Here is a 14,797-nt window from a genome sequence, read left to right as displayed (position 1 = left end):
TTCACCTTGAAACCCTAACTTGATCCAAGCCTGAAATTGGTTTGTGGAGCTTTAGGAACTGATTTATATCATCTTTGTAATCATCAAACCAGGTTAGCATGCTTGAATCATTGCTTGAATCTTGTGTAAATTGGGTTTTTGTGTTCTTGAGCAAAAGTGTGATTTTTAGCTTGAATCTTCATGAATTGTGTTAGTTATGCTTAATTGATGTTAGAAATAGGTTGTATATATGTTTAGTAACTTTCTTGTGCTTAAAATTTGGTCAAAAACACTTAGAAATCGAGTTTTTGGGGAAGAAATCACAAAATCAGCGAAATTGGTTCGAAACCCAGTTTGCTACAGTACCCGAGTTGCTACAGTACCCCCGAGTTGCTACAGTACCGAGTTGCTACAGTATCACTATTTGCTACAGTGTCACTATTTGCTACAGTGTCACTATTTGCTACAGTACCACTATTTTGCTACAGTGCCGAGTTGCTACAGTACCCCCGAGTTGCTACAGTACCCGAGTTGATACAGTGCCGAGTTGCTACAGTGTCACTATTTGCTACAGTGTCACTATTTGCTACAGTACCTTTTATGAAATTGAAACGGGCGTAACTTTCAAAACGTAACTCCGTTTTTGATGAATAAACTATCGTTAGAATCGTAATAAAGAATACTTTTCAATGGTGAACTTTTAAGAAACTAGATCAAACTGTTTTTGGGTCGGAAAAGGAGTTTTAGTGTGTATGTCGTGTTTTGCACGCACCTGTATGCCATTATTGAATGGAGTCATGATGTAGACTCATAAAATTATGAATATATGGTGTTATGACCTAGTTTATAGTATGATTTGATTATACTATTGATTGAGATATGTATATTGACTTCATTGTGTTGTTCTCAGGTGATAAGAACAAGGAAGAAGCTCAGAAGTAAGATAACTGAGCTGTAGCTGGTAATCGGTGAGTGGGATTATCTCCGGGTGTAGTATAGAGTAGCAAGTTGTGCTACTATGTTATACTGTTATAGTTGCTATGCTTAGTAGATATGTTGTAATAATGATCATCGTAGAGTTGCCATGCTAGTCGTAGGAACAGTTGTTCGTAGTGGTAGTTGCTTAACAGTTGTGTGCACAAGTTGTAGTTGCCTGTTGGAACCTATTGTTGTTAGGTTCAGCTCAGAGAGGTCAACCTTGTTGTGGTTGGGTCCAGTTGGCTACTGTTTGTTGAGTATAGTACTGAATGACGCATCACCTGCGTGTGAATTTACTATACTGGAGATTCAGTAGTAAGGACTTTCGGTAGACGCTAGACTGATCAGCTAGTGGTCGTGTGCTCGTACAAGCCGCCGAGTCTCTAGTTGGAGCATAGTTGCTAGTTGATTGTTGCCAGTTGATAGTTGCTAGTTATTAGTTGTCAGTTGCCTGTTATGGATTGTTGTAGTTGCTGTAGTTGTACAAGTTGGTACTGTATGCTAGATCTGTTAGATGATTCCATTCACTTAGCCTCGTGCTAACCCCCCTCACCTCCTCCCTTGCAGGTTTTCGATCTTAGTGCTGGTAGGGACGGGAGTTGGGTTGACGATATGTTTGACAAGACGAACTCTGATGTCTTAACTTTTATAAATATGTAACTAGTTGTTTAACGTAACACCGGTTGTTTGTAATAAGTAACTAGCTAATGATTTGTGATAATCATGTTCGTAATTAACTAAGGGTATTTATGTGAATTAAGACTTCCGCTGTGATTTAAAAGAAAAAAAAAAAGCAGGGTGTTACAATAAGCAAAGTCTGTAAAACTGAATCTCAAAATTTTTGAAACAACTTTTATATATTTAAATACCCTTCGGTTGTTTTCGACGATTCGCGAACAATTATATGTAAATAGATACATATATACTATAACTTGAAAAAGTAACAATGTATTAATTGTTTGATACCGTATATTAAACTTATTGGTTTAAATATCTATTTGAATATATATGATAAGTTGAAATATTTATTATTAAAATTAATTATAAATAACTTCCAATGTGTATTTAAAAACTGATTTATGTATATCAAATAAAGATATATACATATATATACATATATATAATTTCAAGTTATTTAGTAAACGATAGTAACATTCATTTGTTAATTCGATTGGTATTTAGATAAGTGAACTAAAACGTTTAAGATGAACAAGTAAAACACTAATTTGCTACAGTATTTTCAAATTGCTACAATACCCAAAATGCTACAGTGTTTTCGAAAATCACTATTTGCTACAGTAAAAATTGACTTTGCTGCAGTGAATTGCTACAGTAAAAATTGACTTTTCTACGGTAACTTTCCTACAGTAAAACACTATTTCAAAATGAAAATGTATTATATATATATATATATATATATATATATATATATATATATATATATATATATATATTAACAAATAGCGAGACAATGATCTATAGAAGTAAATGACCAAAACACTCAAATGTATAAGTTATACCTCGAGTGGTATAGTTTATGGATGATTTAAGACTATATTTTGACAAATGTACAATTCACGAAACTTAAAGTACAAGTTATCTCAGTATACGAAAGGACGTTCGAAAAACCGGAACCGGGATATAAGTCGAGTGACGACGTATGACTTATCGGAATGAAAATTACAAGTCAACTACGCACGTGAATATAATATATTATATATATAATTAATATAAATTATATATAATATATATTATTTTTAAAATATGTCGACAAGCTTGATGACAAACAATTTGTGAGCTGGAAGGGGAGGCCATGCGATCGCATGGCCACAGGCCTTCAAACCCATGCGATCGCATGGCAGTGTTTGTCAGGCCACATCTATAAATTCCAGTGTTTTCGCTCGATTTGAATCACACACATACACAAATATATATATACTCCGTATTATTATTATTATTATTATTATTATTATTATTATTATTATTATTATTATTAATAATAAGATTATTATTAATCTTATTATTTGTTTTTATTATTAGTGTTATTATTTTTGCGATACAAAAATAATAATGTACATAAAATATTACGACGGAGTGCTGTCCAAGTAATTTTCAAAACGAGTTTCCGAGCGAGCTAGAGCTAAGGAAAATATGGGTTATTGCCAAGGAAATTATGGGTAATGTTCGGGGGTATTTTTGTGAATCAAACCTCGTGTTTATCATCTCCGATGCGTCTACGTGCTTTCCTGCAATATTGTATATCAATATTAAACTGTGAGTTTATAGATCCCTTTTTAAATGCTTTAAATATTTTGGGCTGAGAATACATGCAATTTATTTTAAACGCAATGGATACAAGTACATACTTAATTCTACACTGAGTTTGAACCAAAAATCCCTTAGCTTTGGTAACTAGTAACTGCCAGTTATAAGAACTGGTGGGCGCGAGTAGTAGTATATGGATCCATAGGGCTTGACATCCCCGTCCGAGCTAGAGCGCTAGCCTTTTAACGGACGTGTGTTATTTGAGTTTAGGACACGTTGGCTTGCGTGTATTAAAACGAATGTGGTATTTATCGTTATAACGTTAAAGCTTAGTTACCAGGGTGCTCTGTTACGTAGAATCTATTGACAAACTTTTGATAAACGTTTCTGGATGAAACAATTGAAATCTTGTGATCCACTTTTATATACAGATTATGCGAAACACTAAAACTATGAACTCACCAACCTTTGTGTTGACACTTGTTAGCATGTTTATTCTTAGGTTTCCTAGAAGTCTTCCGCTGTTTGCTTACATGTTAGACAAGCTATGTGTATGGAGTCATACATGGCATATTTTTCAAGGAAACGTTGCATTCACCAAATCATCACCATGTATCTTATTTTGACTGCATTGTCAATAGAAGTACTATTGTAAACTATTATTTACAGTGATTGTCTATATGTAGAAATCATCAGATGTCGAAAACTTTTGATTTAAATATTCATTTATGGTGTGCCTTTTCAAAAGAATGCAATGTTTACAAAATGTATCATATAGAGGTCAAATACCTCGCAATGAAATCAATGAATGATGTATTGTCCATATGAATTTGGAGCGATCGCCACACGATTGCTTAGATTACCCCTCTATTTATAAGAGGGAATTAGAGTTTGGGAGGAAGACTTGACCGCGGCTCATGGACCAAGCCCAATTACTCGGCCCGATGGGCTCCGCACATCATCATATATACTTATCATTATACCTTTCTTTCGGAATGGGAGATCCCCGTTGGCATCAAATTATACGTTTATATTAAAAAAATATATTGTATTGTATAAAGTATAACACAAACAAAATATACGATTCGAGTAACATATATGGCATGTGGTATGCTTCACTTGTTATCTCCGGTAACCAAATAAAATGGCCTAGGACAGCCTGATATTGAGCCGGTTATCCACTGATTTATTCCATGATTTTGCCGTCTTCTAATGGTCATTTATCGTGTTGTCACTCAAGTACAACACAAAAAACATTCCACTTAAAATCCATTAAGTACTAGTTAAAGACCCGCGGTTCCGCGGTTTTTTGTGAAATGATGATGTTCTAAGACAATGATAACACAAATAAATTATTTAACGTTTCAAAAGTTCAAATGTGTAAAAATATAAATAAAAAAATGTTGTTCAAAATAACGTATAAAATACGAAAATAATAGTGGTCAACGATTAATATGTATCAATATTTAAATCAACTCAAAAGGCTTATGTACAAATTGTCTTAAAAATGTCCCAACTAAAACGTCTATTACATGCTATAAAAATTGCAATGTAATAACATCATTTTATAATTTTGACCTTACCTTACAAAATATTCAAGGACACATGGCACTCTGTCATCACTTTTGCTTACATCATTAGGTTAATTAATTTTTAATTAGAAATTAATTATAAATATATGAATATCAATAATCAATAATTAGTATAAAAAAAAAAAAAAACAAGCACACGTGCTTTCTTCCTTCATCTCCTTTGCTCTTATTTTTTTTTTGAAAAGCAAAAGTATTATTATTATTATATGGAATATTACAATACAAGTCCCTATATGCTTTTATACAATGCTATAAACGAAACGGATCAGCTGAGAAAATATGGAATAATTATCTGAACTTATGATCGGGGGAGACGTAGACTAGATAACACTACGAGGGACGAACTTGCGTAAAAGAACAACAAGCGGGGAAGGAGGGGACAACCGTGCCGATCAAGCGACTACAAAGTTGACACACAACCAACCCATTTAATCTAACCCACATAGGCTATATAGAATAACGAAACCATCCCGATTTGAATTAAGTTATGTTAACCGACGCCTATGCGGTTTGAAGGAGGTGACACGTAAAATGACGGGTTGAGTAGCCATTGATGCCAATCGATAGGTGTTTTCTTCCGTGAACGATTTGAGATCCAGCTAAAGCTTTGAGATTGGATCTCGGAGATTATCACAGCGGGGTTCCATATTTTTCCGGAAAAAATCTTTAAGTTCCTATGTTTCCAAATAATGTAGCACGCAATCCATTTAGCAGCTTGCCATATTGAAGAACCAATGGAATTATGTGATATGCCTTGATCCGAGATGATGGCATCATTGATGTTAGAGATACTTATGTTGTTTTGATTCCACCAATCGAGAAATTGTATCCATATTGAAGATACTTTTTGACAATTTAACAACGCGTGATCAATGGTTTCAATTTGGTGCTCACATAAGGGACATAAGATGGTGTGAAGGTCAATTCCTTTTTTATCGAGTTCGCTTCTAACCGGGATTTTTTGTTGAACGGCCCTCCATGAGAAAATGAATATCTTTTGTGGAACGAATTTGTTTTGAGGTAGTGAAAGGTTTCTAGAGTTTGTGCCGTATTTAAGCTTATTGATCAGATTTGACAGTGCTGCTGAAGTGTAGATGCCGGATGTGTCAAGGGAACATTTCCATGAGTCGGGGCGATCTGAAATAATAACAGATGTTATTAGGTTGTTGAGCTCCGTGAGATAATCCTTTGCACGACCACTAGGAGGGCGGGACCAATCCCAATTACCGATCGAGGTAGAGTTAACGTTCATTATTCTATCAGCAACAGTTGCTTCTTTGCGGGATTCCAACATGAATAGTCTATGAAATGTATCTTTTAAGCACTCAGATCCGATCCATATATCATGCCAGAAGCTTATTGATGTGCCATTTCCTATGCGCTTTGAAATCGAGGATGTGAAGGTTGTGCCTATATTGTCAGCAACTTTTCCAGCTTTAATAATCTCTTTCCAAATGGTGCGACCTGAAATGTTCCTGCATAAAAAGTTAGTATCCAACCCTCCCCCCGGCCCATAAATGCTTTTGATTATTTTTACCCATAATGCATTATCTTCGTTTTTAAAACGCCACCACCATTTACAAAGTAATGATATGTTTTTAGCAAAGAGGGACCCCACGTTTAAACCCCCACAATCGTATGGCAAAATTATTTGGTCCCATTTGATCCAATTAATTTTATTATCGTTTGAAGATCCTCCCCAGAAGAATTTCCGTCTTTTAGATTCAAGTACCTTAAGGATAGCGGATGGTGCATGAAATAAGGAGAAGTAGTATAATGGGATACTACTAAGAATTGATTTGATGGTCGTAAGTCGACCTCCGAAAGAAATAGACTTAGCAGCCCAATCTGAAAGCCTTTTGTCGAATTTCTCAACGATCGGCTGCCACGAGGAGGCGTGAGATGTGGGTACACCAATAGGAAGTCCAAGATAGGAGAACGGGGTATGACCCGCAGAGCAGTTCATGTAGCAAGCCATTTGTTCGGTTTCGGTCGTAGATGTACCTATACCGTAAAGTTTGCTTTTACGGAAGTTAACTTTGAGGCCTGAAATATTTTCAAAACATTTTAGTAGTTTGGAGATATATTTGGCGTTTCTTTTATTCCATTCGCCGAAGAAGATTGTATCATCAGCATATTGGAGGTGTGTAATATTGAGATTGTCATGTCCGATCTTTAATCCTTGCAAATGACCATTGGCTAATGCTCTTTTGACAAGTATGTTAAGACCTTCAGCAACAATGATGAACAGGAATGGCGAAATGGGGTCACCTTGTCGAATTCCCCTTTCAGGGGAAAATTCTTTGGTGGGAGAGCCATTGATTAGTACAGAAATAGATGATGACCAAAGGCATGCCCGAATGAAACCAATCCTTTGCTCTTATTTCCAGTTCCAGTCGCCGCAATCGGCTCTTCTTCATGAATTGTTGGATTCAAGTGTACGATCGTTCAATAGATTTAGGGTTAGATGTACTAATTGTTTTATCCTATATATTAGAATTTTAACTCTTCTTCTTTGTTATACCTTAGGGTTTATGTTCAATTTTATAAGGTTTATGATTTGGTTTGCTATTTATAATGATAATGATTACATTTTTTGTTTTGCAGGGGAGGTTGATTGGAATGGCTGCAGCTACTGTTCGTTTAAGCGCGAAAGCTGCTCAACATATTGAAGTAATTTTTTCTATGCTATGCATACTCTGAAACATATTTTGTATGATCATTATAAATTATAATAGGGATATTGAAGTAAAACTTATGTAGATAGCATTACTAATTTGTACATGATTTTGAGCAGCAGAGGTGTCTAGAGGTGTTTGGGTCTTATCTTGGAGTATAACAATTTGGTAGTTTGAGATCTATTGTATGTGCATCAGTTGTTATATTGATGTATTTGTTCAAGAATTTGCAAACAGGAAATATAGCCTGCATTTAATCTCAGATGTCCAGAAAATGTAAGTGTTAGGAATTTTTACTAAGCAAGTATTATTGATGATGTCATTTCCATTTTGTTTGTATTAATGAATGATGATTGTTCGAAACACTTGACCCGTTTTTTACTGACGAGCTTGCCAACATTTATAATTGCAGAATGAGTGTTGATATACATGGATCCTGACTCAAGCCTATTGTCGATTGGGTCTCAAGAAAATTATCTACATCAATAATCTTTTTATAGAAGCGGGTATTGTTGCTTTATAGGTCTTTGATTGACAGATTACTATTGTAGTATGGATTTATGTGGTGATCATCTTGAAAACATTAACAAACTTGGACCATTTGATTTATTCCATGTTACTATGTGTGTGTTTAATTAATATTTGTGAGGGTTCTATATCATTGAAAGTTTTAGGTATGTATTTTAATCGAGTCTTATTTGACGCTTTTGATGTTTTTGGTTTTTCTAAATCAAATTAAAACCTGAAAGTTACAATAAAACTGGTATTCTTGAAAACTTACAGCTCGGCATGATTTATCACTTCACTACTTTTCACACATTTTCTATGGACATATCCATAACCAAGAATTTAAATTCAAAATTCAAATAAGTGAGAGAGTTTAATAATTAAGAATCATTGTTACAATCGTTTGATGTTGTTTTTACTTTACTCAATTACGTGCCTTTTGTACTATATGTAATCATCGTCATTTTGGGTTCTTCGTCTTTCTTCAAATCAATATTTGGGTTTTTCGATTTCTTCTGATTAACTGGGCAGATTAGTTTTATATAAATCTCTCTTTTTTTTCTTGCTTATTTCTTGATTTATTGTTATTGTTATTGTTATTTTTATTTTTATGTAAAGGATTTTGTTTTTGAGTTTTGATGTTGAAGGGGTACTATAACAAGTAATGCTTACTCATGAGTATGGTATGACTATGTCTTAAAACTCTCGATGAATATGTTTTTGAGTTAACATTACTTTAATGAGTATGTTTATTTGATTTGTAGTGTTATAACAGAAATTTGTCAGTTATATAGCGTAATTTGTAACCCAAAAAAGAGTTGGTTTTCTGTTCGAGATTAAATGAGTAATGCTTACTCATGAGTATGGTATGACTATGTCTTAAAACTCTCGATGAATATGTTTTTGAGTTAACATTACTTTAATGAGTATGTTTATTTGATTTGTAGTGTTATAACAGAAATTTGTCAGTTATATAGCGTAATTTGTAACCCAAAAAAGAGTTGGTTTTCTGTTCGAGATTAAATTGGGTTTATAATATGGATAATTTGGGTTTTGGTCTTTTGGACAATTATGTGTTAAAATTAAGTAATGTTATTTTGTTTTTTTATGACTTTGGCAGTTTACTGTTGGCAACAACTACATGGAACTAGCGAAGGTTGGATGGCAAGGGTGATATAAAAGTGTTGATTGGGTGCAAACAAAGAAAAATGCGTAAGATGATAAGGGCAGAGTTAGAGATGGGTTAGTACATCCCCTATCTTTTAAGTTTTGATATATTATGCAATAGATAAAAGAATCATAAATATGAACTATTTCTATATTTTCCAATAGTCATGGTAGCAGATTACTTTTACTCTATGTAATTATGTTAATTCTTTACTGGGGCTGACTTAATCGAATTCATTTGCAATGGGATGTGATATCAAGTTCAGTTTATGGGATACGATGTCAAGTTCATTTTTTTAATGCGGTTGTTGTACTAAATGAAATATATTACGGGACAAAACAAATTACTTTTCTAATGAGTTAGTTACAAGATGTGTACAGTTAGTCAAAGTTTTGCTTTTAATATTAAACACACTGTAATCAAAGTTTGGGTCATGATTACCACTGCAGGTCTGGATTGGGTCGAAAATATTTCTTCTTTAATCATTTGGGCCAAAATTACTACAACAATAAAGGAATGGGTCACTTTTGTCGTCATTTACCTTATTTGGGTTTGGTTTGCTATTTTGTCTATGATATGGGTTTTTTATATTATTGCAGATCTGAAGTGGGTTTTACATTTTTTTTGTTACTGTTGTGAATCAAAGTTACACCTGTTTTAGTGAGTTGGGTAAAGATAAGCACAATACAATTAGAATGAGTCAATGGTACCATTTTAATGAGGATATAGTTTGTCATTGTATTGTTAAATGTTGGTGGTTTGATTTGAATATAATGCAAAGAGTATTGGTTCAAGTATTAGTGGTTTTATATTATTAGACACTTGCATATGCTTATGAGTCAAAGGAATTGTTGGAAAAAGGTTATTGTGGATTATAGGTTATAAGAGCTCATTGGTTGGTTTCTTTGTGTTTGACTTTGTAAAGTCAAAAATATTATATTAGTTGAAGATTTTATAAGTCAGATTTTTTTAAAAGCTGAAAATGATTTCATTTAGGTTGAGTATAAATATCTTTCATGCTTCATAATGGGATGATGAATGTTAGTAATCCTACAATGAATATACATATACATTATTACATTACATAATCTATATAAAAACAATATGTTGAATTTCATGATCAACCATATTTTTGCTTAATATACATTATAAATTTAAAGAGGTATTTTATATGATTTTTTTCAACAAACCCGTGATTACACGGGTCTCTTCACTAGTTAATATTTGTAAATATAACAACACTATTTTATATGTACCTTATTTTATTTTATTTTTGAAAAGCAAAGATTTTTGTAAATATGTACCTTATTTTTATTGAAAGATTTATATGTACCTTATGCTTTTACTAAAAAGAAAATGTATCAAGTTCTCTAATAAATTGATAAATTGATTGCGTCTGACTTGTAAATCGATGTGGGCATGATCATACAATTGTCTGCATCATGTCCACCCATAATATTTTATAAGATAGAAAATGTATTCTACCTAAATTCTTAAGCGATGAACATTGTCTGGATATACTAATCAAATCAAATGCATTCTACCTAAATTCTTAAGCCCATACATGGGTGGACATGATCATAATCAAATGCATGTATACATCTCATCAAATTCCTCTTAAAACTACATTTCCCTTCTTTAAGATATGACATTAGCCTTATGCTTAACAAAAATAGTACCATCAAGCAAGGAAGTTGCCTCACAGAAATCAAGAACCAAAATGGCCTAAATACTGTCCTAGCTTTTCTCAATCGGAATAACTAAGTACATAACTGTGAGCATCAAATACATTAAACAAAGGCAACAATATTGGAAATTCAATTATGAAACTTGTATCTGAAAAGGTATTACATATTGAAGAATGACAATAGTTATAACCAAATATACAAAAAGAGCATCAAAATCAAAATTAAATAAGAATGTTGCTATCAATCAATAGAAAGCATATAAGGATGCTTTCTTAGGGACAAATCAGTATAATCTATAATCGAATTCGAAGAAGCTGTATAAATCTCTTTTTGGATCCTAGGTATTTGTTCCAATACCTAGACAAACTAATTTTCTTCTATCGGGTTTCTGCTTCTACATTTATTCCAGTTCAGCATCAAGACTTCCACGGTTTTGAGAAGACTAAAAAGTAAATATTTTTGAATCAATCGCAAAAATAGATAGTCACCAAACCACAATTTCTTGAACATAAATAGTTCATCAATATCATGAGTCAATTTGAAACTGCTTTTTTCCCCTATTTATCATCTTCCAACAATATAAATTGGTTAAGAGCATTAAAAATATGATACAATCAAACACTTTATTTGTACTTAAATGGTCCTAAAACATTTATAATTTAGGTTTTAGGAGATCGAAATTTTTTCATAACTAAACAGTACCCATATTACATTAACACGTTTTAAATACAGCAACCTATAAACCTACAAATTTTCAAACCCGTGTTGTTACACAACTAAACCATGACATTAAGTTATACTCATTTGGAAGCTTATCTTCAAATTTTGATTAATTTCAATCTCCTAAAATCCAAATTATAAAGTAGATGGGTCTAAGTTGCAACTTCTATTTTTGGAACATAAATTTGAGTAAACATATAAGAGCATACCATCAAATGCCGTCTTTGGATTATGACACATAGAACTGTGAATGTGGTTGTAAGAAACATAATAAGTCCATATATCAAATAAACCTACAGACAAATTCACGAATGTTATAATTCAGTAGGCTTATAACTACCTTTAGTGGTTTGATTCTTGATGTTATAATTCAGTAGGCTTATAACTACCTTTAGTGATTTGATTCTTGATTTAGAATACTAATAATGAAGTGTAAGAACAAAGATGATAATGGAGAGAAAGAAAGAAACACTTTGTAAGTGTGAGAAATGGTGCAAGTTTAATGCTTGCATTCATGAGTATTTATAGCCTAAAATCTCAATATAAAAATACATACTTTGTGTACCAAAATTGACTATATGTATACACCAAAATTGACTATCCATATCTATATTATTATTATTATTATAACACTCCCCCTTGGATAGCAATTTTATTTTGTTGAAGATCAACTATAAATTACTGCCTCGTTAAAAACCTTGCTAAAGAAAACCCAGTGGGAAAAAACTTTAGCTAAGGGAAAAAGAGTGCAGCATGGAGTTGACTCCCCCTCAAGTAGACATCGCTTCAGCTGTTACATCTTTTGAACATGTCTCATGCCAATGTTATGAACGTGTGTTCTGAAAATAGCAGTTGGAAGTGCTTTCGTGAAAAGATCAGCAGAGTTTTTGTTAGATTGCACATATCTCATTTCAATCTGGTTGTCCTTAATGAGATTTTGAGTGTATGAGAAGAATCTAAGTGGTATGTGTTTTGTTCGGTCACTTTTGATATACCCTTCTTTCATCTGTGCTATGCAAGCTGCATTATCTTCATAGATAGTTGTTGGACTTTTATCGTGTTCTAGTCCACAAGAATCAGTAATGAGTTGTGTCATTGATCTTAACCAAAAACATTCTCGAGTAGCTTCATGTAATGCAATCACTTCGGCATGATTTGACGATGTAGCAACAAGTGTTTGTTTTTGAGAACGCCATGATATTGCAGTACCTCCATTTAGGAATACATATTCAGTTTGAGATTTAGCTTTATGTGGATCAGATAAATAACCTGCATCTGCATAACCAACCAAATCTTGTTTTGATTCGTTAGAATAAAATAATCCTAAATCAGTAGTTCCTCGAAGGTATCGAAATATGTGTTTGATCCCATTCCAGTGTCTTTTGGTAGGAGCAGAGCTGAACCTTGCCAACAAATTAACTGCAAAAGAAATGTCAGGTCTTGTACAATTTGTAAGATACATAAGAGCTCCAATTGCACTAAGATATGGTACTTCTGGTCCAAGAATGTCTTCTTGATCTTCACATGGACGAAATGGATCAGCTTCAACATTGAGTGATCTAACAACCATAGGAGTACTTAATGGTTTTGCCTTGTCCATATTGAAACGTTTCAAAATCTTTTCAGTATATGTTGTTTGATGTACAAGTAAACCATTAGGCATATGCTCAATTTGTAAACCAAGGCAATACTTGGTTTTTCCGAGATCTTTCATTTCAAATTCTTTCTTTAGAAGTTGAATGGCTTCATGGATCTCTTTATTTGTACCTATGATGTTAAGATCATCAACATAAACAGCTATGATCACATATCCGGATGTTGTTTTCTTAATGAAAACACAAGGGCAAGTAAGATTATTTGTATACCCTTTGCTTATCAAGTAATCACTTAATCGGTTATACCACATACGTCCCGATTGTTTTAACCCATATAAAGATCTTTGTAATTTAATCGAATACATTTCTTTGGGTTTTGCATTTGATGCTTCTGGTATCTTAAATCCTTCAGGTATCTTCATATATATATCACTATCAAGTGATCCATATAGATAAGCAGTCACAACATCCATGAGATGCATTTCTAAATTTTTAGAAACTGCCAGACTGATTAAGTACCTAAAAGTAATTGCATCCATAACAGGAGAATAAGTTTCTTCATAATCAATTCCCGGTCTTTGAGAAAAACCTTGAGCTACAAGTCTAGCTTTATACCTTGTAACTTCATTTTTCTCATTTCTTTTTCGGACAAAAATCCATCTGTATCCTACAGGTTTCACATCTTTAGGAGTGAGAATGATGGATCCGAAAACTTTTCTTTTATTGAGTGATTCTAATTCAGCTCGTATTGCTTCTTTCCATTGAGCCCAATCATGTCTATTTTGACATTCAACCATAGATGTTGGTTCTGGATCATCATCATTATTCATGATGTCATATGCAACATTAAATGAAAATTTCTCATCAAGATTTTTCATTTCATTTCGGTTCCATAATATTTTTGAATATGCATAATTGATTGCAATTTCTGTATTGACATCATCAATCTCCTCTGCAGTAGGAGTACTGATTTGTGGTTCTTCTTGAACACTTTCTTTTACTTCATTATCAGCTGATTTTCTTTTTCGAGGATTTTTATCCTTTGAACCGATTGGTCTTCCACGTTTCTGACGTGGCAAAGATTCATGAGTGACGTTATTGCCAGCTTTTGGAATTTCAATTCGAGCTGGAGTATTTACTGCTGGTATATATGATTTTGTCACCGTTTTTGTATCTGTAAATGCATCAGGCAATTGATTTGCAAGTTCTTGTATATGCATTATCTTTTGAACTTCTGTCTCGCATTCTTTTGTGCGAGGATCAAGATACTTTAATTGAGGTTCACACCATGAAACATCATTTTCTTTATTTTTCGTTTCTCCCCCTAATCTAGGGAACAATGTTTCATTAAAATGACAATCAGCAAAACGTGCTGTAAAAACGTCACCTGTCATAGGTTCAATATACCTTAATATTGAAGATGTTTCATATCCAACATATATTCCCAACCTCCTTTGAGGACCCATTTTTGTACGTTGTGGTGTCGCAATTGGAACATACACTGCACAACCAAATGTTCTAAGATGGGAAATATTTGGCTCTTGACCAAAAGCAAGTTGTAGGGGGGAATATTTATGACTTGCACTTGGTCTGATGCGAATCAATGCAGCAGCATGTAAAATTGCAT

General features: G+C 33.3%; 1 long non-coding RNA gene across 3 annotated transcripts; it reads left to right on the top strand.

The window, feature by feature from the left end:
• Window positions 1–7,184: 7,184 nt before the first annotated feature.
• Window positions 7,185–9,943, top strand: LOC139892957 (uncharacterized). Of its 3 annotated transcripts, none has more exons than XR_011774293.1 (5): window positions 7,185–7,276; window positions 7,422–7,487; window positions 7,615–7,768; window positions 7,905–7,998; window positions 9,120–9,943. It is a non-coding gene; the product is annotated as an uncharacterized lncRNA (long non-coding RNA). The 3 variants fall into 3 exon arrangements; XR_011774294.1 differs by having other exon boundaries at window positions 7,612–7,768; XR_011774292.1 differs by having other exon boundaries at window positions 7,422–7,768.
• The last annotated feature ends 4,854 nt before the right edge of the window (window positions 9,944–14,797 follow it).

The sequence above is a fragment of the Rutidosis leptorrhynchoides genome, chromosome 2 (genome assembly GCF_046630445.1).
Source record: "Rutidosis leptorrhynchoides isolate AG116_Rl617_1_P2 chromosome 2, CSIRO_AGI_Rlap_v1, whole genome shotgun sequence".
Classification (NCBI taxonomy): Eukaryota; Viridiplantae; Streptophyta; class Magnoliopsida; order Asterales; family Asteraceae; genus Rutidosis; species Rutidosis leptorrhynchoides.
This window is presented reverse-complemented; position numbering and strand designations above follow the sequence as displayed.